Source organism: Excalfactoria chinensis, chromosome 1 (genome assembly GCF_039878825.1).
Source record: "Excalfactoria chinensis isolate bCotChi1 chromosome 1, bCotChi1.hap2, whole genome shotgun sequence".
NCBI classification, from domain to species: domain Eukaryota; kingdom Metazoa; phylum Chordata; class Aves; order Galliformes; family Phasianidae; genus Excalfactoria; species Excalfactoria chinensis.
Genome location: NC_092825.1, coordinates 79,141,181 through 79,166,167, shown reverse-complemented (window position 1 = coordinate 79,166,167; position 24,987 = coordinate 79,141,181). Strand labels below are relative to the sequence as shown.

The window sequence follows — 24,987 nt, the reverse complement described above, 5'->3', positions numbered from 1 at the left end:
GATCCCACTTCCTATGGATTATCGAAGTAACAAATAGCTTTACAAGAGGGTAAACAAAGTAAAACTCATGCTGAAGCTCCTTTGAACCAGGGGCTTCCATTCACTTCCCCACTTTGAATGGAATCTGCTGCCCTTGGTCCGGCCTGCTCCTGGAGTGCAGACTCATGTCCTCCTTGTCCTCCTGCCCTCCTTCACCAGAGCCACTATGAGTTTCCCACAAGGCAGGCACATGGCTGCGAGCACACTCCGTGAAGGAGAGCTCTCTCCATCTTGCCTTTGGTTCTGTAGCACAATGCTTCCCATCAGTATGCCATTTTTGCAAAGGTTACGAACCAGAAAAATGCAGGGGCAAGCCTAGGAGTCCTGATGAAGGTGGGAATGCTGCATTAAATTTTTGCTGGGTGTATTTTCTGACTCAGAGGCTGCTGTGGAAGCATCACGCTGTGCACACACCACTTGCAACGCATGCTTCTGAAAAGAAAGAGGCTTGAGTTTGGGCTAAAATGTAGAAGAGCTCGGAGCCAGCAGTGCCAATGGGCTCCCCCCAGGACAACAGCCCCCAGCAGCATGCAAGTCACAGGTTTTTGGGCTGCTCAGTCTTGGGGGCTGTACGCTGTCCTTCTCTCCCCCACCCCCAGCATCCTGTTCTGTTTATCGTTCCATCCGTAATTGGAAGGCATGTGTGGATGAATTAAACATAGCAGGGCAGATGAGAAAACTCTCCCTCTTAGCTGGCTGAATGAGCAAACTTAACTGAGCCTGTTACCCACTGAGTATCGTACCGACATGCCAGGGTCTGGTTTCCTTTGAGCTCGCCCTTTCATGCGGAGTCCCTCAGTGCCCCCCGCCTTGCTTCGCACAATGTCAAACAGCTGGAGCTCCTCCGGCCCCGAGGAGGAGCCTTTGCAAACGATGGCAGCAACAGTGGGAATTTTGCCTGGGATTGCAGAGGGCTGGGGCTGAGGATCAGGATGCTCTGGCAACTCCCAAGGGGGATGTTCCCCCCCCCCCTGCAAGCCACGCCTGTGGAAAAAGCTTTCAGGGAATGGGGCTAAAGGAGGGGGTTTGGGCTTTCTCACTGCTATGAACTTCAGCAAGGTCAATGGCACCCTAAGGGCAGTTCTGCCGGGTGGTTTGAAATAAATGGGTGCCAGCCCAGAGCTAGTACCCTCAGCACAGGGAGAGCGGATGTCTACAAGCAGGACTGCTGCTGTCTCATCACGTTCACAGGGGACACAGCTGCACAAACCATCATTCTGCTCCATCCTCTAGGCGTTTTTTCAAGAGAAGAACAGTAAATGAAGGGTGCTGCTGCACCCCACATTTCCTTCTCCCCTGGGATGTACAGGGAAAGTAATCCTGCAAGGCTGCAATCCTGGCCCTTTTTTTCCCCCTACCAATAAACAAGCCTCAGGGCAATTCTTTGCACAGGGTAGCTTTAATTCTTCTCCCTCCTTTCTTCCCACCTCATCAAGCCTAAAACTCATCAGACCTAATTCAATTCCTGTTTTAATTTTCAACAGTTTTTGACTGCTCTAGACTAGGAAAACACCACTTTTCAGACAAGACAGGTGCTAGAGGTCTCAGCACTTGTAGAATTAGGCCACTTAGTGAGGTGTCTATGTATATAGACACCCAACAACAGTAAGAAGTCCTTCAGAACATCCTTACTTGGTGCAACCTCAGGGGTCGGTGTCATTGCTTCTTTTGAAAACGTGCGCCTCGGATGATTCCCCGAGACCAAGAACCTGCCAGCTTCTCTCCAGCCTGCTTTCACAGCCCAAACGTTACCCCCGGTGACCCCAACATCCCGCTCCCTCCTGGCACAACAGCAGTGCCCGCGGGTGCCGCCTATCCCACCTGGCGGCAGGCTGGGTCAGCGAGGCCTGCCTGCCGTGTCCCCGCCGTGCCGCGGAGCCCCGCCGCCCTCATCCCACAGGCCACCCCGTTGCCCCAGCGGCCGCCGCGGCCTCCCTGCCGCTCAGGCCAAACTTTTCGGCCCAACTTTCCCGCTTCCGCCTGCCGGGAGGAGTGCGGTTGCCGGTCGGGGTAGGCTGCGGTCAGATGATGCCGGTTATTGTTACTGCCGGGGTGTGTGTGTGTGTGTGTGGTGGTGGTGGGGGAGACGGGCTAGCTGGCGGCCGGTGCCCGGCTTTTTAGGTAAGGGGGTTTATTTGGTATTTTCTCTCTCCTCTGGCTCCTCCTCTTCTTCCCTCCTCCTCAGGGGGAGGGGAGGAGGCTGAGGAGCAGGAGTAGCTGGAGCAGGGAATTGTTTGGGAGTTCAGTCATCCAAAAGCTGTCACCCGTATGGAGGGTCTGGCTCCCCGTGCCCCAGCTCCCCTTCCCTCCTCCTTCTCCTCCTCCTCCTCCTCCTCCTCCGCCCGCGCTGCTCTCCCCGCCGCGCCTCCGCTCTGCATATAACCAGCGCAAAACACCGCCGGCACCCCAAGTCCAGGGCCCCTGCCTTCCCCTCCTCTTCTCCCCAAATCAGACTTTTCCCTTCTCTGTCTCTCTCTTTTTTTTTCCTTTTCTTTTTTTTCTTTCTTTCTTTATTTTTTTTTTTTTCTTTCTCTCTTTATTATTATTATTTTTTCTCTCTGTGTGTGTATGTGCTGAATTCCCCGCAGATCCGGCCTGGAAGTTCCCAGCTCCTGGAGTTAAGCCTCTTTGTTGCTTCCCTCCGTTTCGGGCACGGCCGTTTTTCCCCCCGGTCTGCTGGGCCTGAGCCCCCGGTGAGTGAAGCAGAGGGGAGTGGGCTGGGGGGGGATGAACTGGGGGCGGCCGTGGGGCAAGGGGCTTCCCCCCTCCTCACGCCTCGGTGGTGGCGGTAGTGAAGCTTTGTGCTGGAGTTGGGGAAGTTGCTGTCGGGATGCTGGGAAGGGGTCAGCGGACGCGCCAAGGAGCTGACAAGAGAGGAGCGACATCCCGCCAGCCAGTGCCATGTGGAGCTTGGGGTTGTGCTGGTGCAGGTGGGTTTGGGGAGCGGGTCATCCCCTCCCAGACCTTCCTCCTCGGTCAGGAGGCTTTAATGGTGGGCCCAGAGCGCGTACACGCCGTGGTGCAGTGGCACTTTACTTAAACCTTCCCCAAAAGCTGGGTCTGCAATGTCTCCCCATCCCCACCACCAACTGGTCGCAGAGCGTGAGGGGGAGAGGGGAAAGCTGTGCAAAAAGTCGTGTTGCTTCAGCTCTTGTCAAAAGCAGATGGGAGTTTGCAGGCAAGACTCAGCAGAGTCTTTTTGGTGTGTGCTGGTGTGAAGGGGTTGTGCTGCTGATGCAGAGAAAAGCGTAGGTGGGGAATCTGCGAGCACAATTTCTGTCCTGGTGCAATTGTAGGTTTTTAAGTCTGGTGCAAGGATGAGGAGTGACTTGGGTTTGGGGTGGAGATCTTCTGCTTTGTGGCGGGATGCTGAAGGACTTGTGACTGTGTGCCTCCTGGCTGCTCGGGCTCTAGCTCTGGCAGGTCCTCTTGGTGGTGACTGCAAATGGAAGGTGTGCTGGGGGCAGAGCGGGATGCAGGATTGGTAGCTGTGTCCAAATGAAACCTTCTAAAATGCCTCCCAGATGCTGATGCTTGCTTTGAAAAATTACAATAGGCTTTTCCCAATAGCCCCAGCGGACAAAATATATTTAATTGGAGTTTGTGTGTCTTTGAGCACTTCCTCAACTAATTGAGGTACCCTGAGTGTGTTTTCACTGGCGTTGTGGGAAAGACAGTTCAGGTCTATCAGAGGGTTTTTTTGTTGTTGTTGTTCTTAACTGTTTATAAAAAAAACTCTTTTGACCTCTCTGCAGCATTCTGCAAGTGGGATAACAGGCTTCTACACACGCCGTGTGCCCGCCTGTAATTCTAGGCATGTCCTAAGCTGTTTGATTTTCTTGGTGTCCAGTTCTAACTTCTATGTTGCTACTATGGTATATTTTTGATAACATGCATTTGCAATGTGCCATTACATTTCTTTTCCCGTGGGCAAAAAAAATAATCACTGGAAATATTTGGAGGACGCGGGTGCTTTTTGCAAGTAGGATTTTAACTTAGTTTTCTTCTCTTTTGAAACTAACTGCCTCAATGTGCCTGTGTTCAGTGGAGGGCTCTTAAATATATATGCCTATCTACATACATGGACAGGACCTTTTTTTAATGGGTTGGGTATTGAGGTTTATGGCTCTGGGAAGGATTTCAAGCAGAAACATTTCGCAGGTTTGCAAGGAAGATTTGTGCTGTTTATTTAAGTGACCTAAAGAAACGAAGGTGAAATAACTTCCTTTGCTAATAGGAGTCATCTTGGGACCTGCTAAAGTAAATAGGACAATTAGGGAGAGCTGTGAGCTCCCCGCTGAGTGTGTGATACTCTCTGACAAGAAATAAACAGTTTTGTTCTATGTACTTTTCTCAAACACCCATTTCCCAGACACAGTTGAGGACTTTATCTGTTGTGCACAACGCAGACAAGATGTCAGTAAGTGTTTGCTGTGAGGATTGGAGTCAGCAGTCCTTCCTGCTGGTGTAGATCCCATTAGGGAAAAATGAAGCAGGTTCATCTGAAGGGTATGCAAAGATCCTCGCAGATTTGGGGAACGAGTTTTCTCCTTTTCTAATACACATGCATAGACATAGAACCATTCTTTGAGAGAAATCCCAGCACAAATAGCTGAATCCACACACTTTACAGGTGAATGTATGTGCTCCAAAATGGCATGTATGTCTTATGGGTGCTCTGTATTCCCATGGACTGGAAAATACAGCTTTTCTGTATCGTGTACTGACTTGATAGCTCAGAGAGCACAGGGCGAGAGGCTCTAAACCACTGCAGAGTGAGGCTGGGTGCCCCATGTCTGCCGAGGTTTTCCAGCCTCCTGGGTATAAGACTTAATAGCTCAGAACCGTGCTTTTTCAGAGGACAGGTGAATTATTGCCCTCTCCCTCTCACTTCTTGAAATTCTGTTCTGTTCTCAAAACTGACAACTCTTTGTGAGCCAGTGGAGCCTCCTGTCCAGTGCAGAGCATGCAGGTGGGCTCAGGAAACAAGTAGCCTACGTGGTCCCCATCTTACCCAGAGACTGGATGGGAAGCTTCCTTTCCTCAGTGAAGAGCAGGTCTGAATTTCTGTAGTTTCTCATCACTGCTACTGGATGACTACACTTGATTTAAATGCCAACAAATCCACCTGTCAGTGCTTCCTGGCCTCTTGCTTAATTGCGTGTCCTCACAAGCACAGTCCGAGACCCTATGTGACAGATCTCTATTACTTCTTCTGCCTGGGCTGATGAGCAATAGAGGCAGGAGGACGCTTTTCATGTGGAAGCACAGGTTTGGATGTTGAGCTGCTAGGACTGCCCACAGCCAACGAATGTGCACTGTACAAGCTTAAACAGGTTCCTTTGTAGCCCCATGCCTTGGTTTCCCGTTGCAGAAAATGGTACAGAACCCTATGCAGATGGGGTGAGAGCTGCGGTGGGGCAGGTGTTGGAAATATCATGCCAGCCAGTGGAACCAGCCCTTGTGTCTCTCAGAGCAGAGCTCCCAGCTCAGTCAGTGACTCAGCCTGCAAGAAGTTGGAGCAGCAGCAGGCCACTGTAGCTCTGGCTTAACAGAAGTTTGTTGGGCTGGAAATAATGGTAGATTGGTCATTCTAATGTCTAACATTGATTGCCTTGGAAAAGTGGGGAGCAATTGCCTAGGACTTCTTTTTTGTACAGGGATGTTTCTGCTGACATGTTATGGACCAGGGACTGCAGATCTCTTGCTTCAAACCGTTGGCTTCGAGGCCAAAAACTTTGCATTGCAGTGTCTGCTGTTGGGATGGGATATCCCACAACGCAGCAGCTCTCTTGCAAAACCTTCGCAGACTTCCTGTTTCTGGTTAGACTGAAAACATCCTGAGGGAGAAACCTGCTGCTGTGTACTCTGGTGCTCCTGTGGTCAGTCCCAGCTTAAAAGGCTGTGGCTTCTTACAGTGCCTAGGCCACAAGGAAGGTTTGAGGAGAGTATCAAATAAAGGAGCTGCAGGTCCTGGTGAAGATCGCTTTCCATTTTTCTAACTGCGTTTTGAGTGCCCGTTCAACAGAACGCATCGCAAACGTCTTTTTCTTATTTCCTGCTCTTTGGTTTCATCCTTCTTGGCCCCGAATCATACGGCATTGTTTCCGTTGCTTCGTTGGCTGAATGCGGCGCTCAGAGCTTTGTTTCTGGAGGCAGCGCTTGCAGGATGGGAAGCCTTTAAAATTTGCTTTGTGTGCATATTTGCGCTTCAGAGTTTTTAAAATCTCCCCTCCGTAGGAGCGTGGGCTCCAGCAACACAGCTGCACGAGTGTCGGTGGAGAGTGGAGATGAAAATGGTGTGAGCGCGGTGGGAGTGAGTTGGCTGAGGAGCTCACAGAGCTGTTGTTGTGGGGGAAAAGCCCACAGCGCTCACATGGTTCTGAAGGGTTTGTACACGAACGGGGAACAGACCACTGCCTCGAGGAGCCTGCAAGCTCCTTTTATTGAATGGCCTCTTTTTTGTCACTGAAAAAGGCCAAACGGGCTGAGGGACTCAGCTGGCCCCGATGAAGCTGTTAGCAGAGCACCTGGCGCAGTGAGGCTCTGTGCTGAGAGGGGCTCTTGGGGCTGCTCTCCTGCCTTGCAAGAGTGCTCCAGGAAGAGCCAGAGCCAATTTATTTTGGCTCTGGTGGGACCTATGGAGGAAAATGTGCTTCAGGGAGCGTGTGGGACGTGCTCAAGCTTCTTCGCCCTCTCTGTGGGCAGCATGCCAGCACAGAGGTGAGAGCCAAACTTTACCCCTTGCTTTCAGCTTGGCTGCTCTGGGGAAGCTGCTGACCCGTGGCCAAAGCTTCCCCTAACCCTCCGCTATAGACGTGGGGAGTGCGACTGCACCTTGTGTCCATGCAGTGGGTTGGAGGCTGGCTGGGCCAAGTCCAAACCACGCAGCAGCACGTTGCCCTTGTGAAAACCCGCTGTTGTTGAGATCACAAGGCTCTGGGGCTGTGGGCTCTCTCTGTGTCTGTGAAAGCCAGATGGTGGCTTGGAAACCAGTCACTTGTGAGCTTCTGTGGCATAGGCGGTAAGTCCTAAGCCCCATGGTTGCAATGCCATTTTTGTTTAGTAGAGTCTACAAGATTAGCCAGCAAATCCTACTCTTACACAGAGCCATGGTCCTACAGCCCTACCAACTGCAAGGAAGTACTGGCTGCAGTGTCAGTGAATCTGAACAAGCTTGTGTGTCTAAAGACTGTGCCTTGAGCCTCTCTCTTGTGTTGTTTCCTTTTGATCAGAGGAGTGGAGAGGGAAAGGGTGTGAAAGATCCCTGTTAGTGTTGTGTCTTCAGCTTTGAAAAGGATAGGCAGAGCCCTGTGGATCAGTATGTTGAGAGTATTAAGAAAACTTACACGGATATAAACCTACAGAGGTAATACTTGAGAAATAAACCTCAGATGTGGATACACTGGAATATAGCATTTATGTGAAAAAGGCACATGCCTCTGGTACTGTCACTGTGGTTTATTCTTCTACATTTAGGTAGAGAGCTACCTTGCTTAGCCATGCTTTTGCTGTAGGGAGGTGAGGGGAGCTGACTTCTGCTCTCTGCCTTGCAAACTTTTGCCTACGTTGGGGTAATTCGCTCTTTGCCTCAGCTCCCCACCTGCAGAACCTGCGAGTGGCACTTCCCTGCCTCCTGGTGGTGCTGAGGGTAGATCTGCTAGAGATGAAAACACACCGTGGCTTTGCTGGCTGCTGAGAAGGCTCTCTGGTTAGGCCCACTGTTGGTTTCAGCAGAGAACCTCCTGTGGTGTTGGTAGCCCGATGGGAGGCTCTGCGGTCACCTCTGGGGATATCCATCCATGCATGCGGGCTGGATGTGGGCTCTGGTTTTGGTCGGGAGGGTAGGCTTGGTGTCAAGCTGCTCTCTGAGCTTGACCCCTGGGGAGTCTAGCGTAGGTAGCAGCACTGCAGCTGCAGTGAATTTATGACTCCAGCCAGCAGTGGTACAGAGAAGCCATTGTAATCTTATGTACTGTACAGTGTATATCTCAACGAGAAAAGTGGCTCCTGTTTTTTTTTTTCCCCCTCCATCCTTTCACGTCTGGCTTTATGAAGTTCCACCCCTTAAATTGCAAATTTGGCCTTATCTTCAAAGAAGGCCTTTGGTGCCAAGGTTTTAAAGGTGGGGAGGAGGCAAGAGCAAAAACATAATCCATTAACAGCCCAGTTGCCAGAGAAAATGTTTTTTAAAACAAAATCTGAAACTTTAGTGTTCGAGATCCAACGCCAAGATTGAATACAAGTATGGGCCTTGTCCCCCAAGAGTGACAGCGCTGGGAATATGCTGGCAGAGGCCCTGGAACGAGGATTCTTGTGCATGCACGCACACAAATAGACAATTATTTGGAAGCCAATGGAGCTCTGGATGCCGAATAATAATTTACTTCATCTAGCGCCTTCTGTTCCAAGTTGCTCCCCAAGCTGCAGCTGATGTGGAGAAGCGTTCTCGCTGCTCCAGCCCTCTGTTGGATGGCAGCCCCCTCTGGGGCAACATGGCAGTGCTTGCCTGCACGTTCCTCAGCCCTGGGTGGTAGAAAGGGTGAGATGGCCCCACTTCTCCAGAGCCTGGCACTGTCAGCAAGTGATTCCTTTGGGCCCCTTGAATCTAAGATGATGGGAATATGATTTATTTTTTGATTTTCCCAATGAACGCTGCTTGTTTAACCAAACGCAAGCTCTGTCAGATCGAAGAGGTGGGTTTGAATCACAGTAAAAGGGAGAGGTTTTCAAAAACATGCTGGGTGGGATTTTTCAAAAGGCACCTGGGGTGACTTAATTATACTTAGTGAGATGTGTGCGTTGAGGGGCTGGACAGCTCTCCCCTTGCTTTTAAATACAAGGTCACTGTTGGCACATCTGTGGGATGGTCCCACTGGCACCAGTGTAGCAGCTGCACAGATCGTTCCCAAACACCTACTTTCACATGGAAATGTAATCTTTACTTTAAAAGTCTGTCACATACGATTGCCTTGCCAGCAGAGAGGGTAGAGGCCTCGAGCTGATGGTCAGCTGTGCTCTACAACCTCACAGCATGTTTGCTTGGTGAGATGAAAGATGCTAGAGAAGGGGGGTCGGTACTAACATATGAAGCTATGTGATGAAGATCAGCCAACCCTGTGTCTTGTGAGGCAGCCTTATCATTGAGAGCTAGCTGCACTTGCCTGGTACACAAATATGCAATACAGCCTGTGGAGCCCCACTGATTGCCCCACGAGGTCTGTGCAAGCTAGAGTCAACTTTTTATATAAGGCACTAAAATAGGCAGCAGTGTACTTGCTAGATAAACAGTTGGGTTTTCTTTGTGATTTCCTTGACTGCAGATTTAGGGAGGACGAGAAAGCACGAAGAAGACAACGTCAAGAGCAAAGTGGCAAGTTGTGTTTAGCGTTGCTATCTGATGGCCTCACCTGCACTCTGCCCTATAATCTGACCCCTGGGATAGCTTCAGACCTTCAAGCCACTTCAAAGAACCACCTTTACAAAAACTTCCCAAACTAGTGACCAAGAAAACAAGCAAAAATTTCAGCAGCCACAAAAATTTGAGTATAACCCAGTTTTTGCATAGTTTGAGCACTGAAGATAAGTAGAGTTTTCTTAACATTGACTCTCTGGGTGAAGGCCTGAGGAAGACCTTCTGTTTTGTTTCCCCCTCCCATATTGCTGTAGTGGTCTAAAGGTTTAACCAGGACTGGGACCCAGCTATGTTAAACAGTGCCAGCCTTTAGTGGGAGACAGTTCCTATATCTTCATTCAAAACAGCTGGACAAATGGAGGATGGGAGATGACAGTAAAGCATGAAAAAGAACATGCGTGCCTGGGGGTCACTCGGCACGTGAGGACTGGAGATTAGTACAGACCCCATGTTTTCTGGTAGCCCCACATTGGGCCCTTGGTGTTGGTAGTGTCTTGCTGCTATGGAGAGCTGTAGTGGCTGAAGGAGAAGGAAAGGAGCCAGTTCTGCCTTCAGTTGTGGCACAGTGCTTTGAAAGAATGAGAGAGCAAAGGGCTAGTGTAGTAAATGTGCACGCTGCAAACAAAATGATCTAACTACATAAATGCTGTGTACCTTCTTGCTTGGGGTCCTGGGACCATGCTTTGGAGGCACTGGCTCTTGGTACCAGAGACAAGGATGTACAGGAGTCTCCAAACACTAACCAGCTGCCTGTGGGATGTGCGCAGAGCCTGGCTTGATGGGGAAATGAGGAACTATCTCTCTAAAGAGGATAGGACTGCCTCCCCCCTCACTTTCCTGTGTGACTTGCTAAGTTTTTAGGGAGCAGGTGGGAATGCATCTTTATTCTCCTCTGGCACCTGTGTGTTTGTGAAGAGCTGTGGGCAACCCCCTCTTGGGGGGCTGCTCGTGGCTGTGTCCTGCTGTGTGTGAGCAAAAGTCTCAGCTGCAGTCGGAGGCTTCTTGCACGGAGGAATGCTTTGAAATGTTGTTTTAATGGCATCATATTGCCAAAGGCTCTTTGTGGCTGGGTGAAGGAGATGACTCCCCTGCTCTGCAGAGAGCCTGTTTGAAGCAGGACTCCTCTGTTTTGCAAGTAGGCTTCATTCTGCCCTCTGTAAGAAGAGTAATTTAATTACAGGAGGGATCACTGATGCAGTATTTGGGCCCTCATGGCTCCTCACTGGCTCAGTAAGTGCCTTTGGAGCAGGAGGGTAATGGGAGATGCCAGACAGCTGCACAGATAAAAGAGTTTTCTTCAGTGCTTTTTGGTACCAGCTCGCTCCTTGTGCATGAAGGACCACGAAGAGGCACAGATACAGTTTCTGTCCCGCTGAATTGGGTAGGCTGGGAGAAGGGGAAGGTGTCAAAAAAATGCCCATCTGTCCTCATTCTCAGTGAAAATAACTTCTTCCAGCATTCACATCCCTCTCACTTCTGCAGTGGAGATGTGGGATTACAGTGGGTCCTGCACCCATTCCTTGACTGTGTGCTGCCTCCTAAAGGATATGGGGGCTGCAGCTGGGCCCTTGTTCCTCCCTCATTCCCCATTTTTGGGCTTTAATTTCCCCTCTTCTGCCTGAGGTCCCTGTGCCAAAGCTGAGATAGACTTGTCAAGTAAAATCTCAAAGGCCCCTGTCGTTACTTGTTTTGGGGAGGGCACATAGGAGCCGCTGGCAGTGCCTCCCTGCTGCTGGAGCAGGGCTCCCAGCCCTAGCAGACCTGGAGCGAGCAGGGCTCTGGCATGTTGAAGCGGGTTCTGGGATCCCTTGCCCAGGCAGGCAGGGCTGCAGCCTCCCTGCAGGTTGTTTTGGAGGTAAACCAGCCTCTCTGCAAAGGAGAGTCACCTCTCTGCTTTTGCTGCTCACCCCTATCAGGCAGATAGGGGCTCAGAGGTTCAGAGAGATGGATCTCCACCAAGGTTGCTGATCTCATGATATTTGGTGAGCTCAGGGGGGTTTGTGTCTTTACGGGTGGTGGGAGAAGCAGCTTAGTGAGGCCTACAATGCAACATGCAATGAGGTGCCAGCATCTGCAAGGGGAGTGCCACCAGCAGTGAGAGAGCTCAGAGGATGTCAGTGAGCTGCAGCATGGCAGCGTCATCTGGGAGCCTGCAGCCTTGGGCTTTGAGAGCTTTCTACTGGGTCGATGGACAAGTAAAAGCTGGTGTAGGTAAGGGTTGGGAAATCTGAAATAAAGATCCTAAGAAAGGTACAGCTGGGGTAGACTTCAGGAGGTTGCCTCCACCACAAGCTTCTTGTGTGCTGTTTCTGAAGGCCTTAACTACTGAGGCCCTTACTTGGGGGCTGCAAAAAAAGCCTCATTTTCCATGTAGCACTTCTGCAGTCAATAGATAAAACAGGCAGAGGTTCCCCTGTGGGTTTTATAGCAGAGGCTCTCCAGGGCTTTGCTGAGGTACAGAGCCCCAGATGCTGTGATGGGTCAGTTTCCCTCTCACACGAGGGAAGATGCTCCTACCAGATGTTTGTTATCGGCAAAGCGAGGGGGGCTGGAAAACAGACAGGCTTCAGCTGGTGAGAAGCACAGAGGGAAATTGTCATTGTTTCCCTATTAGGCTTGTAGAGGGAATTCTGGAAGCTGTTTTTTAGCCCATTGTTACAGTTTATGCTTGTATAGCTTATGTGTTTCGTGAGAGACTGTTAACTCCTGAAGCATGTTGGAGATGAGACTATACCAGAATATTTTCCTTCACCTGTCCCAGGATAAAGTGTGGCAGATGCTCAAGTTAATAAACGGTCAGTATTGATGATTCAGAGGTTGGATTTTCCCCCATACAGGTGAGTTTTCCCAGTTGCTTCAGGGGATGGGACAAAGTCCTTATTCCTTTCCACTTCTAATACTGGCTGTGTGGTCCATAGCCAGCTGACTGTATTTAACATCATTTGGAGGGGATTGTATTGGGGGTAGGTACTGACTGAGCTGCTCTACAGTTGTACTGAACAGTGAAAGTTTTTTCTAGGGGTATTTGGTGCTCTGGGACAGTCACAGACTTCCCGTCTCAAAGAAAGCGTTGACAGTCTCTGTAAGCAATTAGGGATACATTCCTCGAGGCAGAGGATGTCTTTTTATTGTAATTTTGGAGAGTACCTAATAATGATGTCTTAAAAGGGCCTCTGTAAAATAAGAGGATCATATGTTCCTTGTTTGTCATTTACTGGACAGGTAATGTAAGGATCTTTGGGAAACCCAAAGAGTCTCCTTTCTGTTGCTGTTCTGTTGTCCCAGTAAAGAACTGAGCACGTGCCAGGTTTGCAGTGTCTTCAGAATTTCTTGTGCTGAACAGTGTACTTTCATAAGTGGATGGTAGGCTGCTGTCTGTTCTGCATCGCCCGTGATCAACCCCTCATGGTCTGGTGGCTGGCTATGGTGCGTTACTGCTTCTCCCTGCTCTCTTCATTAGGTACAATCTTCTCCAAGAGTGACTAAGCATATAAAACAAGGATTGGATTTTGTTGGTTTTCTGTGGTTTTTTTTTCTCCCTATTCCAGAACAGGCACTGACCACAGTCATGCATTTGTTTTTCTCTCTTGCTTCCAAATGCAGTCACATAACAATAGCTTGGAAAAAAAATATTGGAAGCAATTTGGGCATGAATTTGTTTCCTTTTTTGGGCTACACAAAGCGGGTTAGCGTTCGGGTGAGGAGGCCCCGAGCTCCAAACCATCTTTCTCAAGGTTTAAATGGGTTCCAGCTTGCTCACATGAGATATACCATGGAAAGGCAGCCTACTGGGGGCAAGAGCAGTGCTATGTGTGCAAAGCCTCAGGCTGGGGGTCTTTTATTCAGATGTCCCCAAGATGTTATTTACTTCTTACATAGCAGTCTTAAACAGACACTGCTATATGGGTTTTGTCTACCTCTGGTACTCAGGGGAAGGGCTGGAGGAGGGAAGCTGGCTCCCCTCTTGTTCTCCTTCAGAAGCGGGTGTCTGTTTGCTTTCCTTAACAGATTGCTAATAGGAGATGGTGGGTGTTGTTACTGCTTTATGCAGGAGGTCGTGACAGGTGGGGGTTTTGAGTATTTTCCACAGCAGTAGAAACAAATTACTCTCCGAAACAAGTTCAGAAGGATGGGAGAGGTGAGAGCCGATAACAGGTGGGATGATCTGCAAAAGGAAGACAGGCCAGGGCACCAAGTAGTACCCTCACAAGGAGCAGGAAAAGAAGTATTTTGCAAATGGGACTGGGGGATGTGTTTTCAGTGTCTGGGTCTTAAGGGAAAGTAGCACCTTTAACAAGACAAACAGAAGCTGAACAGATGGGACAAGAACGAGCACGCGATTGCTATGCTGGTCAGGAGGGTGCTTGGTTGGTAAAATCTCTAATAGCGAAGGCAGTGAAATCTCTGACTTCCTTCCACACAGTTCAGTGGTTTTCACCCTTACTGAAAAAGGGAGTTTGTAAGGCTTATGCATAGCAGAGAGAGAATTCCGTTTGACAAAGGCTAGACCAGTAGGTGAAGTTTTCAGATCACAGGATTTTTCCTTCAAGTATTTATTTATTTATGGCTTCGCTGAAAAAAAAATGTGGGGCCAGCTGTGTTTAAAAATATAGCAGTAATGAGATACTTAAAAAGGGAGTTAATCTCTCTCCCTCTCCAACCTGCTGCGGGCTGCCGGTTGTAGTGTGAGCAAGCCCTGGGGCATTGCAGCCCTGCTAGCCAGAGCCATGCTGGAGAAAGCCAAGCCCCAGAAAGAAGCACCAGCAAGCAGTGGGATATAGGATGCCTCAGTGGCTGCCCTTTGTTCACCCTCCAGGGGCAGCAGGTTCGGGCTGCTGAGGTTCCCCAGTTCTCCCTCCCTGTCTCCCTCAGGGCAGCAAGGCCTGGTTTCTGACTGCTGCTGGGGAGCCTTGAACTGTCTCTGACAGCCCTGATGGGGAAACGCGGGAATGAGGAGGAGGGGAAACCGAAGGCTTTTGTACTGAGGGAACAAAAAACATCCTCTGCGTGTCTCTGGGTTCAGCGCTTGCAGACTCTCTGAACTGGACTGGTGTTTTGCTTTTAAATGCTTCTTTAACTGATGTGATTTTTGAGAATATAATTTTTTTTTACTTTTGTTTTTGGCTGGAGGGTGTCTGTTTGGGAGACAGAGTCTGTCTGAGGCTCTTCGTTTGGCCCATCCAGCTTATCCACAGAGCACGCACAAGCCATCTGCAGGCTGTAATTCCTCCAGGATTCCCTATGGCTTTTCTGTGCCCGGGCGTCCATGTTTAGTAAGACAGAAGGGCTAACGCGGGCAGGCTGGCTGTGCTTCCTCCAGCCCTCTGCTGATGACGGCTTGGGGTGGTTTGGCCTTACAGCAAGAAGAGGTCCCATGCTGGGGCAGAATGCTCGAAGTGTGGCCCCCAGGATGAGCACAGGGGAGGAAGAGCATTTGGTCTCCATCAGCCCTGGATGCTGTTTTCTTGCTACCCAGGAGAACTACAGCTGACAGCGGTGAAAAATGTATGTGGTGGTTGGCAGGAAAACAGTTTGAGGAAGAAGATGATGCTTCTGATAATGTTGGGGTGGCATGCAGTGGCCTGGAAAGGCAAAGTAAGTTGCTTTGAGCCCAGGTGAAAGATTGTGCAGAGAAGTCTCGTCTCCTCTGGGCCCATTGGTTTTGGCTCGCAGATGATGTGATGTATCACAAGAGAAAAATCTCCTCTCCCCACTGTTTCCTTTCTCATCCACTGGTAGCAAAGCAAGATTCAATTTTAATGACTTCCCTCTACTCTCTCTGCTTCCTCCCTCTCTGCCCAACACATGCCTTCTTTTTTTTTTTTTTTTTTTTTTTAATATTATTTTTAAGGCATTTCTTTTTGGCAAGAGTTAAAACACAAGCAGCATTTGGACCAAGATGAAACCAGTGGAGGAACATGTTGGGCAGTGTAATGCTTTGTTCTGAGTTCAGGGGGAGAAGAAGGGGAAGCGAGGGGGGAAGGGATGTCATTTCCCAGATGGGGATCCTGCCAAAGATGTTTTTGCTTTGGAAAGCAGAGAGTGATTTTGAGGTTACACCAGCTTTAACTCTTTATCATTCCCCATCTGTCACGCAGGGAAGCTTCAGAATCATAGTCCTAAAACGTGGACATGTTGTGCCGTGTGGCCCAGGTGATTTGAACATTCACAAGACAAAGTCTACTGTTGTGACTGAGTACTAACAGCAGCCTGGGGTTCCAGTTGCTGGAAACCATATTGAGTGATGAGAAATCTGCCTGTGTTTATCAACAAGGATCCAGAACCGGCGTGGTTGCTGTTTGAAAAACAAAATCAGCATTTTCCCTACAGGGACACAGGACTGCTGTGCTGTTTTCATGCCCTGCCAGAAGCACCTGGCGTGATATGGGATGCTGCTGAGCTCTGCTGCAGTTGTTCCCATCAGGTAGCCTTGAAATGTGTAAGATGTTTGGGAAGCACCTTGTCCCTTGATGCCTCCATCCAGAGGAGCCTCCTGTGCAACAAATTTGTGTTGCTGGAGGGCATGGCAGATGGAAAGCCTGCTCAGGAATGTTCTGCTGTCCTGGTGACTGCCTTGGGCCACCAGTATTGCACAGTGTTGTGTGGGCTGCTGATTTAATTGCCCCAAGGCTGTTCTACGGTAGCAAGCTGAGGGCGAGAATACAGAGAAGAGAAAGTTAATGGAGAGCTCTTGTTACTTTAAGGTGTTTTCGTGGTTGCAAATACTTGCGGCAGTTGATCTGTGCTGCTGGACAATTTGTTGGTTTGGAGACCAGGGTCAATGCTAAATGCATAAAATAAGTAAATGTCCTCAGTATAGTCCTAGGCAGAGTCACTATTCACAACCACCAAACATGCAAGATGGGGACCAGCAGACTGCCTGGCCCTCCAGTCTTTCAAAACTCCTTTTGCCTGGCTAGGGGGAAAAATGCTTTCCTAATCCCATTTTGAACATCCTGAACTTAACCGCAAACTCAGGCTCCAAAGGTGGACAAAGGTGTCAGTAACTTTGGTCTGGAGACCATGCACTTCCTCTCCCTAGCAGCTTTGGCGTCTGGGTGTAAATTTTTGGTCTCTGACTTGTACAGCTGGCCTCAGATGTGCCAAAGGGTGGCTACAACAGCACCACAGTGTATGCATTGGTTGCCAGTGACTAACAGAAGAGCGATACAGCCAGTGCTGGCCTTGAAATGTGCCTTGTGTCTTGCACATTTCTTTCTCATCAACCAACAGAGGTCTGATCTGAAGCAAATGAATATATAACCACCCTGGTTTCACCTGTCACGATGTGATGGAGGAAAATAGAGGCAGGCAGACAGAAGAAGCGCATATGTGGTTGCACATGCTGGTTTTCAGCTTTGTTTTTTGATATATGTGTTCTTGAATACTTTGCCATGGCGGTAGTAGATGCACATACACAATTCAGTGCACAGCTAATCTGGACTTGCATGTTTTCATCCCTTTTCCTGGACCCCTGAAGTCATCCACATGCCCCTTTCAGCAGTCTCCTGAACCACGGGTGGGAAGCACTGACGGAGGGACAAGATCTTGGGTGGGAGGCAGAAGACCAATGTTTCCCTTCCTTGCTATCCTGCTGACTCTCTGCATGACTTCAAGAAATTTCCTTTGCCTCTTCAAGCTTTGCTTTCCTCCCGCCCATTGGTGTTTGCCAGCGTAAATAAAAAGCATGTAGAGCCGTTGTAGCCTCTGCGCAGCTTTGCAACACCTAGTACAGTGTTTCCTGCAGCTGGTCCATCCCTATGGCTTGGTGCTCTACTGATTTGCCTGCTTAGGCCTGGAAACATCGCAGGTGTGTTAGTGTGTAGCACAGGGATACTGTGGCAGCTATGTGATACTATTCCCTGGCTCAGCTTGGTTGGGTGCCACGAGCACCCCTGGCCTCGGGGCTGCGCTCTGTGTGGATTTGGTGTGGGTCTCTGGCTCTTAAGCATGGTAATGACCACCACAGGCTTTGGGGACTGAAAATGGCTGTGTGATACCAATAGTTGTTGGGTATCACTCAGTGTCTTGGAGCCCTTCAGTATGGAGTTGGGCTACACTTCACTTGCTCAGGTGGTTGCATGTGTACGCGCAAACTGCAGGAAAGCATCCACTAACCCACAGAAACTGCTGTACCCACACCTGCCAGACTCTGTGAGGATATTTGGAAGGTGTGAATTGCTTCTTGTTCAGTAACCTTGGTGGTAGGTCTTCCTGCCACAGCTCAGCTCTGGGCTTCATGAGTGCCAGCTGATGGGCTTGGGTAGGCTGCAGTGCCCAGTCATGGGGCATCTACATATGGTGGCACATTGACTCTGCTGTTTCTCCTTCTCTGTTTACTTAGTTCTTGGCAGCTGGATGTTTGAATGTTTGCTTGACAGAAAATTTCCCTGAAGTCTGTGAGTATGGAAAGTTTAGTCTGACAAACCCTGCTGAGTTATCCTGTTCTCTTGTCGATAATCTTCTTGCTTGTTTTCTCCCTTAACCACAATATTTTGTGTGTGGTGCAAATTTGTGTTTTCTTCTCTTGTTGTAATCAGCCTGCCCCTCCCTGCTTGGTTCACTTGCTGAAGCTGTACCCCCAGGATGCTGACATCTGTATCTTAATAATGCAGAAGTCCCGGGGCTGCCAGGAAGCAGTATAAATCATAAGGCTGCATACCTGTCTAGCATTTCTCACCTGAGAATCCAAAGCTGTCTGGTGCGTACTGTTCATCTGTGTACCACTCGTAACAGCTGGGGTTTGCTGTTCCTGTTTTTGCAGCCTAGGAAGCTGAGACACAAGGTAGGAAGATGTTCTGTCCAAAAGATGAAGCGATTCCAGAAATACAGTCAACTTCCAAGACTATGAGTTTCTATCCTTCTTTGCTATATGTAATTTGTTCCCCAAAGGGAAAGGATGGGTGGTTTCAAGCAGTGTTTTATTTGCAGTGATCCACGGCTATTTTGGCATCCTAGTAATTCCAATCTGAGACAAAAAAAAAAATGCAATTGCAAGATTTCTCCAAAGTAAGTTAACATTCCTTGTCTGCAAGTGGGAGTCAGTAATATGGTTTGCAAGAGGGGTGATAACAAAGTATTGCATCTTAGGGTCAGTTTGGAGTGATGCAGGGGGACAAGGTGGACAGGGGAAAGACCTTGCTGTACTTCAGGGGTGGTGACAAGGCCTGCCTATGGAGGCTGAGAAGTCAACCTGGGCTGTCCCCAGTGCAGATGGGAGCCTTCTGAGAGCCAGGGCTGTTCAGGGTCTCTCCTGGAGAACCGTAAGCCTCTCTAGGGTTTATGGCTTTTGGTGGAAGCCACAGGCAGATCATGTGAAATTGCTAGATTCTACCCCAAACCAGGCAAAGGGCATGGGCTTCTGTTGAGTTTCCACTTGATGAAGAGAGAGAGGTGGAGGAAAGCTGGCATGGGTCTGGCATTGCCCTAAGGCTGTAGGTACTCTCTTCTAACATTTGTGAGTGCCATTCCCACGGCTGGATCATACCGGTGAGAGCAGAATAATACCCCCACCGACATCCCTGGGGAGCTGGGGTGTAAGAGAAGGAATATTTTGTCTGCAGCCCTTTCAGAAAGGGACAGTGGAGAAGGGGATAGGCAAAAAGGCTGATGATGAGGATTAGGATGAATGCGTGCTCTCCACGCACATAATCTCTGCTGAGGCAATGGGGAAAGTTGGTTTGGCGATCCCCGAGCTGGCCCCCCTGGCACTGTGAGCCCTGGGGAATAGGAAAGCTTCAGGTCGAGTGGAGAGGGCTGCAAACACCAGGAGGTAACAACGCGTTTATTTTTCACATGTTGCAGCAGAACATCCCTACCTCCAAACCCACTCGTGTGCTTTCCAGGCCTTTGTAAGACACTCGCACTCTTCCCTTGGGGCCGGGGCGCCCCCAGCTCCCTCTGCTCTGCTCCCTTTCCTCTTCCCCCTTCTCCCATGTGCTTTTATTTCTTTTGCAAACAGCGTGCGCCAAATCCAACTTCACAGCTGGCTCGGCTCCACGTGTTTGTTTTCTGTGCCTGCGCAGCGCTTGCCAGCACTGCTTGCGCCCTTGCTCCGAGCTGGAGGCGGGGGGAGAGCAGGGGCGGTGGGGAGGGGGAAACGGGAGCAGGCTGCTGCTTTCCAAACCCTTATTTGTTTAAAGCTTAAGCCTGTTTGAGAGCGCCTTTTTGGAGTGAGGGGTAAGTGGCAGGGGCGGGATGCGGGGGAATGGAGAAAGTAAACTGTGTGTCAAGGAAAGCAAACTTTGCAGCTGGAATTGCTGCTGGTGCTCATTGTGTGAAGGGGTTGGGGAGGTGGCTTGGAGACTGTGCCTGCCCTCTCAATGCAAGTGTGAAAGGAAAAGGATGCAGAACGGGGAGCTAGCTGACAGTGAGCCTGCGTTGTGCTAGTGGCTGGGCAGGTGAGCCTCCATGTTGTCTTTCTGTCGTGGAGCATCCCATCTTGGAGATGGAGAAACCACGTGCTGGCCCTGCCCGTGTTTGGGTCACTGTCCTCAAGCGTGCTATCATTTTCAGAAAGGTGTGTTGATTCCCAGCATGATAAGTGAGGCAAAAGGCACGTAGATATTACCTTAACAAAAATAATTTAAACAGATTTGCTATGAGGCAGTTTCATTCTCTGGGACGGGGCAGTCCATCATTTAATGCTGCTTGCTGCAGGTGATGCTTGTCACACAGGGTTTGGGAGAGTCATGGCAGGTCTGGGGCAGCCCTGTGCCCCATCTGGACGCTTGGTACTGCCAGGGTGTTTTCAGCAGGCACTCATCTCTGCCCTTTATTTCCCCTGGCCTTGAGCTTCCTCTTGTGTTCTTTGGAGTAGTGACATGCCTTCCAGGGCAAATGTGTCCCAGCAGAGGGTCCTAAAGGCTTTTGACCTGCTCCAATTACCAACATGGTTATTGGTAGTGAAAAGTATTAAAGTGACAGCAATGGAGAGTAAAAACTCCCATTTATTCCCAAACTTTAAAAAAAAAAAAAAGGAGTGAAAAAAAAAAAACACACACACACAAAAACAACAACCCTCTTAAATACAATCTTCAAAGGCCAAGAAAAATGGGCTTGTGCTCTTTTGCATCCCAGCAACAAGTCACTGCTGAAAGGAGTGCAAGCGAGAAGGCAGTTTTTCTTTATGGTGGTGATGGGGATGCCTCTAAAGCCAGCCATCTGGGGATTAAACTTTGTATTGACGGTACTGGCGAGTACTTTGTCCTGTCTCTTTTGTATGCTCTTCTGGATTTTGATGTCAACTGTGTTAAACGAGCCTTGCACTTGTTAATGCAATTTCTGGGCCTGCTCCCATTGAAGTCATGGCAAAGATCACACTGGTTTTGGAGGCGGCCAGATCAAATCCCCTGCTATGACCTTCTGGATGCAGTATTTTAGCAGGTAGTTCCGACATGTGTTTCGCATAAGCCCAGTCCGTTTTTTGCTGTTAACACTTCAGCTGTTGTAGGTGCCCTTGTTCCCCAGCTACACCCTGAGCACAGGCTCCAAAGCCAGGAAATCCTCCGAGGTTTCTCTCTGCTCCATCAGGAGATCTTCCCATTGCGACTTGCCCTAAGGAACACTTCACAGTTTGTCACTGTTGGTTTCCACGGGCTTTTCTGGTTTTGGGGTTCTGTTTGTTTTCTCACTCTATTACTGCACCTAATTTGACACGCTGAAGATTTTTCTATTGTTTCTAGATGGTTTTTTTTAGAAATGTGGAGTTGGGAAGGAGGTTCATGTTTAAGCACACACAGGAGCAGCTGGCTGTGACCTGAGCACAGCAGTTTCCCTACCTGGATCTCCCCAAGCCGTTGCCCTTGACTTGCTCAGCTCCATTCAGTTTTCCTGCCCGGTGCTTTCTGCCACCTCCGTCCCCGCTTCCTTTTGGTGTCTCTCAGGGCTTCTCCCAGTGGTTATTTCCCTGTTTCAGCTGGGCCTGCCTCTTCGCTGACCTCTCCCTAACCCAAGCAGCAATTAAAGCCTCAACCTCAGACGCTTGAGTTCTGTTGCTTTTTGGTGTTTTTTTTTTTTGTTTGGGAGGATGAGAATGGGAAAACAAAAGCAGCGCCCTGACTAGTGTAAACTAGCCACAGGCACATCTGTGCCGGCGTGATGATGGCTCCTGGTGGGTGCTGCTGTCCCTTGCAGTGCTCTACTTCCATGGTTGGCAGTGGAGGGGGACGCTGGGGGCCCAGTGTCCTGCTCAGGGTTGCTCTTGCAGCCCTGAAGTCCATGTCAGCCACCCTGTGCAGTGCTGTCTCTATAGAGGTGCAGCCAGGAGTGTGTAGGGCATGCCTGAGCGGAGGGCTATGGGCAGGCAAATATGCTGCTCAGCCTCTCCCAATAGGACAAAGTGTAGATGCATGTATCCATTGCATCAAACATCCTAAATAAAGAAGTGATCCTGGCCTGTTGTTTGAAGTACCTAGTGCTTGGGATGAGGTTTGCTCTGTTTTGTGCAGCATCTGTCTGCAGCTGAGCCTGCCCTGACAGTGGTCTCTGGCTGTAATGGTGACATGTGGTGAAGTGGATCTTGTTGTTGTAGGGCGTGCATAGGGCTCTGGGGCTGACAGACGAGTGGTGTGATGCCTTAAATCTCAGCTTCTGATGGTTAGCACGTCACACCTGTGCCCCTGTCCTGCTTTCTCTGTTGTGCCCCCGCCACAAAGATGCTTCAGCTGCGCATTTTCGGCAGGGCACCCCACAAGGTTCTATCGCTGCTGTGGGGAGGCCTTCCCCAGCACAACAGCCAGCATGCTGCAGCAACAACATCTGTTTGCTGGGCACACTTTGTCTCTGAAGAGGCTGCGCAGCACGCTCCATCTGCGCCCAGGGTTGTGTTGCTGGTGCCGTGTTTTGCCAGCCAGGCCGGAGGCACCAGGGTCCGCAACCCGTGCCAGCAGGGCTGGCTGCCCACCGCCTGCCCCCCGAGTGGGAGCGCAGCGTCCTGCCAGCTGCTTTGCCTGTGCCTCTCCCCCAGCCCCAGCCCCTTCCCCCTGGCCGGGCCGTCCCTCCGGGAGCCCCCAGCCTCTCCAGATTAGAGCTCTCCAGGGAAGGGGCTTTTTGAAAGGAAGAAAGGGAAAGGGGGTGTGGGGTGGGGAGGGGAGGAAAAGGGAGAGGGGGAGAGAAGAAAGAGGGGGAGCAGAAGAATGAAAACAGACCCAAGGGGCAATAGTCCCTCGAGCCATTTCACTGCATTACAATGAATATGGACTCTATTAAGCTCCGTTCTGCCTGTTAGTGTTTCCCAGGGCAACACAGCTCCCATATGGCAAGCATGCAGCAGATTAGGATGGGCCTCCGGGCTTCATTGAGGGCCCGGGGCTTGACTGGCAGTTGAACCCCATTCCCCCCCCCACTCCTCACACTTGACACTGCCTGTGTTTATCTAAAGCGAAAAAAGGGGCCGGGGTGGGAGAAGGGGGCATTTGGGGGGTTATTGTCCCGGGCAATGGGAGAGGGCAGGGAGACGGGTGGGGGGGCCGGGGGAGGGAGCTGGAGGGGGGGGGGGGGGGGGGCAGCCCCTCATACATATGCAAGAGGGGTCGTGAATGGGCAGAGGAGAAATAAAGCAGATGGAATTCGTGTTAAAGAACAGCCACAATCGCCCTCGGAAAACGAGCAGAGAAAAGCGGGCGGCCTTAAAGGAGAGCAGGGAGCAGCGTTTATCCAATTAGCAGGGTTGTCAAATTGAATTTACTCAGAATAGAGGGGGGGGGCTGGGGGGAGAGGAGGGAAATTAAGTGTCGGGGCATAGGGGGAGCGTGATGGCGAAGAAAGGCCGCGGCTTGGTTCTCTTCTCTGGGAGTTTGGCCTTCTCAAAGCCAGCACCATTTTTAGGGCACGTCGAGGGGCAGCGAGGCCGGCCTGTTTGGCCCAGCGTGGGGATGGCCGAGGGGATCCTCACAGCAGTTAATGCATCTCCTGCTGCACATCTCTCCTTTCCCAGATCCCTTCACACGGCAGCCAGTGCAGCACAATGGCGTGAGGTGGTGTGGTCAGTGCGTGGGGGTCCCAGCTCTGCTTCGCTGCGTGCCCTTGTGCTAGGTGGGCTTCCTCTGCTCACTCTTAGGTCTTGTTTTTTCTGAAGCAAATGGATACAGTGGCTCTCCTTGCTTTTGAGTCTTCCTTTTCAGTGCATTAAGCTCCACGGAACAACTTTAGAAACCCTTGTATTAAAACCTAATGATCACAAGCAACGTTGGCATGCTATACTGTGGAAGGTGCCTCTTCTGAAGAGCAGCAGTCCCAAAGGCCAAGCAGCGAGCTGGGAGCTCCGCTGTCCCAGCCTGACCTGCTGCTGGAAGCAGCTGCGGCCATCTCCCGGCATCACCCGCACGTCCCCATCTGGCCCCAGCCCCGCAGGCCTCCCCCCCGGCCTGCGGTGTCAGTGCTTTCCCCGCCTGCATTCCCTCAGCCCTTGCTGCCTGCTCACGGAGCTGGGCAGCGGGCTGGGCCTGTTTTCTATTTGGGGCCTTGTAAATCACGGGTGGTGTGGCTGTAACGAGGGCTGCCGGCCCGGCCCTTGTTAAGCAGGAGGGGGTTCGGGGCTGTGGGCAGCATTTCCTCAGTAAAACCTTCAGTTCTAATCAGCAGACACCTCTCTCGCTGCCTGTGTCTAATTCAGGTCCCTTTTCCTCTCCAGCCTTTCCCCCCTTCACCCCCCCACGCCCGTGTGCCTTTCTCCCCTCTCAAGGCCTCACCTCTGCCTTTCCCTTCCCTCCTTTGGGGCCTTCGGTGTGGGGCGGGAAGCGAAGCCGACAGATTTTACACCCCCCGATCTGACAAAGCTCTCGTTAATTTTGCTCTCCTAATGGCCTCTCCTTTGATTTACTGAGCCGTCTGAAAGAGACTTAGAGCCTTCGCTCCCCTGACAGGAAACTGTTATTTTAACCTGACAGGAAAGAATTAAAAATAAATAAGTAAATAATTCCCCCCCTCCCCGGCAAAGCCCTTCCAGCACCTTTAACCCTTTCTTTTCCCAGGCAGCAGTTAAGCAGAGGCGGGAGGTGTGAGTGACCACAGAAGTGCCAGCAAATGGGGGCCACCTCAGCTCCTCACCGCTCCCGGCGTGCGCGGGGCTGCCGGCAGCTCGCAAGCTGCCCGGTTAATAAAGTGCCTTGCTCTGCACTACTGCAGGCTGCTTAAGGGCAGCGCTTTCAAAAGAGGTCAGCTCCCATTTAGGCGTCGAAATAAGTTGGTTGCCTATTCAGGAGAGCTCAGCATGTCAAGAACTGAATGCTTTTGAAAATCTGGCTTCAATTGTGGAAGCTGAGAATTTCGAAATCTGGCCTCGGATCCTAATAGTCCTTTTGGAATTGATGTTTTCATTCATTTTCCTCATTATTTTTATGCCGGCCATTTACTTTTTGTACTTCACTCAGCTGTGAAAGAAATGGCCACATGTCCCTATTTAGAGCTCATGTTCTGCCTGGAGGTTTGGGGAGGTACCATACACTTGTCGCAACACACCTTCTCTCTTCGGCCTCCGTTGAATACTATTTAATCTGCCTGGCACTTTGGCCAAATTTTGTGATCTCCCTTTT

General features: G+C 50.4%; 1 protein-coding gene across 7 annotated transcripts in view; it reads left to right on the top strand.

Annotated features, from left to right (window-relative positions):
- Positions 1-24,987, top strand: part of BOC (BOC cell adhesion associated, oncogene regulated) — a 51,711-nt gene that overhangs the window by 5,796 nt on the left and 20,928 nt on the right. For 4 of the 7 annotated variants that reach the window (XM_072341528.1, XM_072341507.1, XM_072341518.1 and 1 more), the window contains exon 1: positions 2,233-2,732. The gene's annotated coding sequence lies outside the window, so the exon portion shown is untranslated. Of the gene's footprint in view, positions 1-2,232; positions 2,733-6,729; positions 6,763-24,987 lie in introns of those variants that run through there. The other 3 variants (XM_072341488.1, XM_072341477.1, XM_072341498.1) reach the window with 3 other exon arrangements.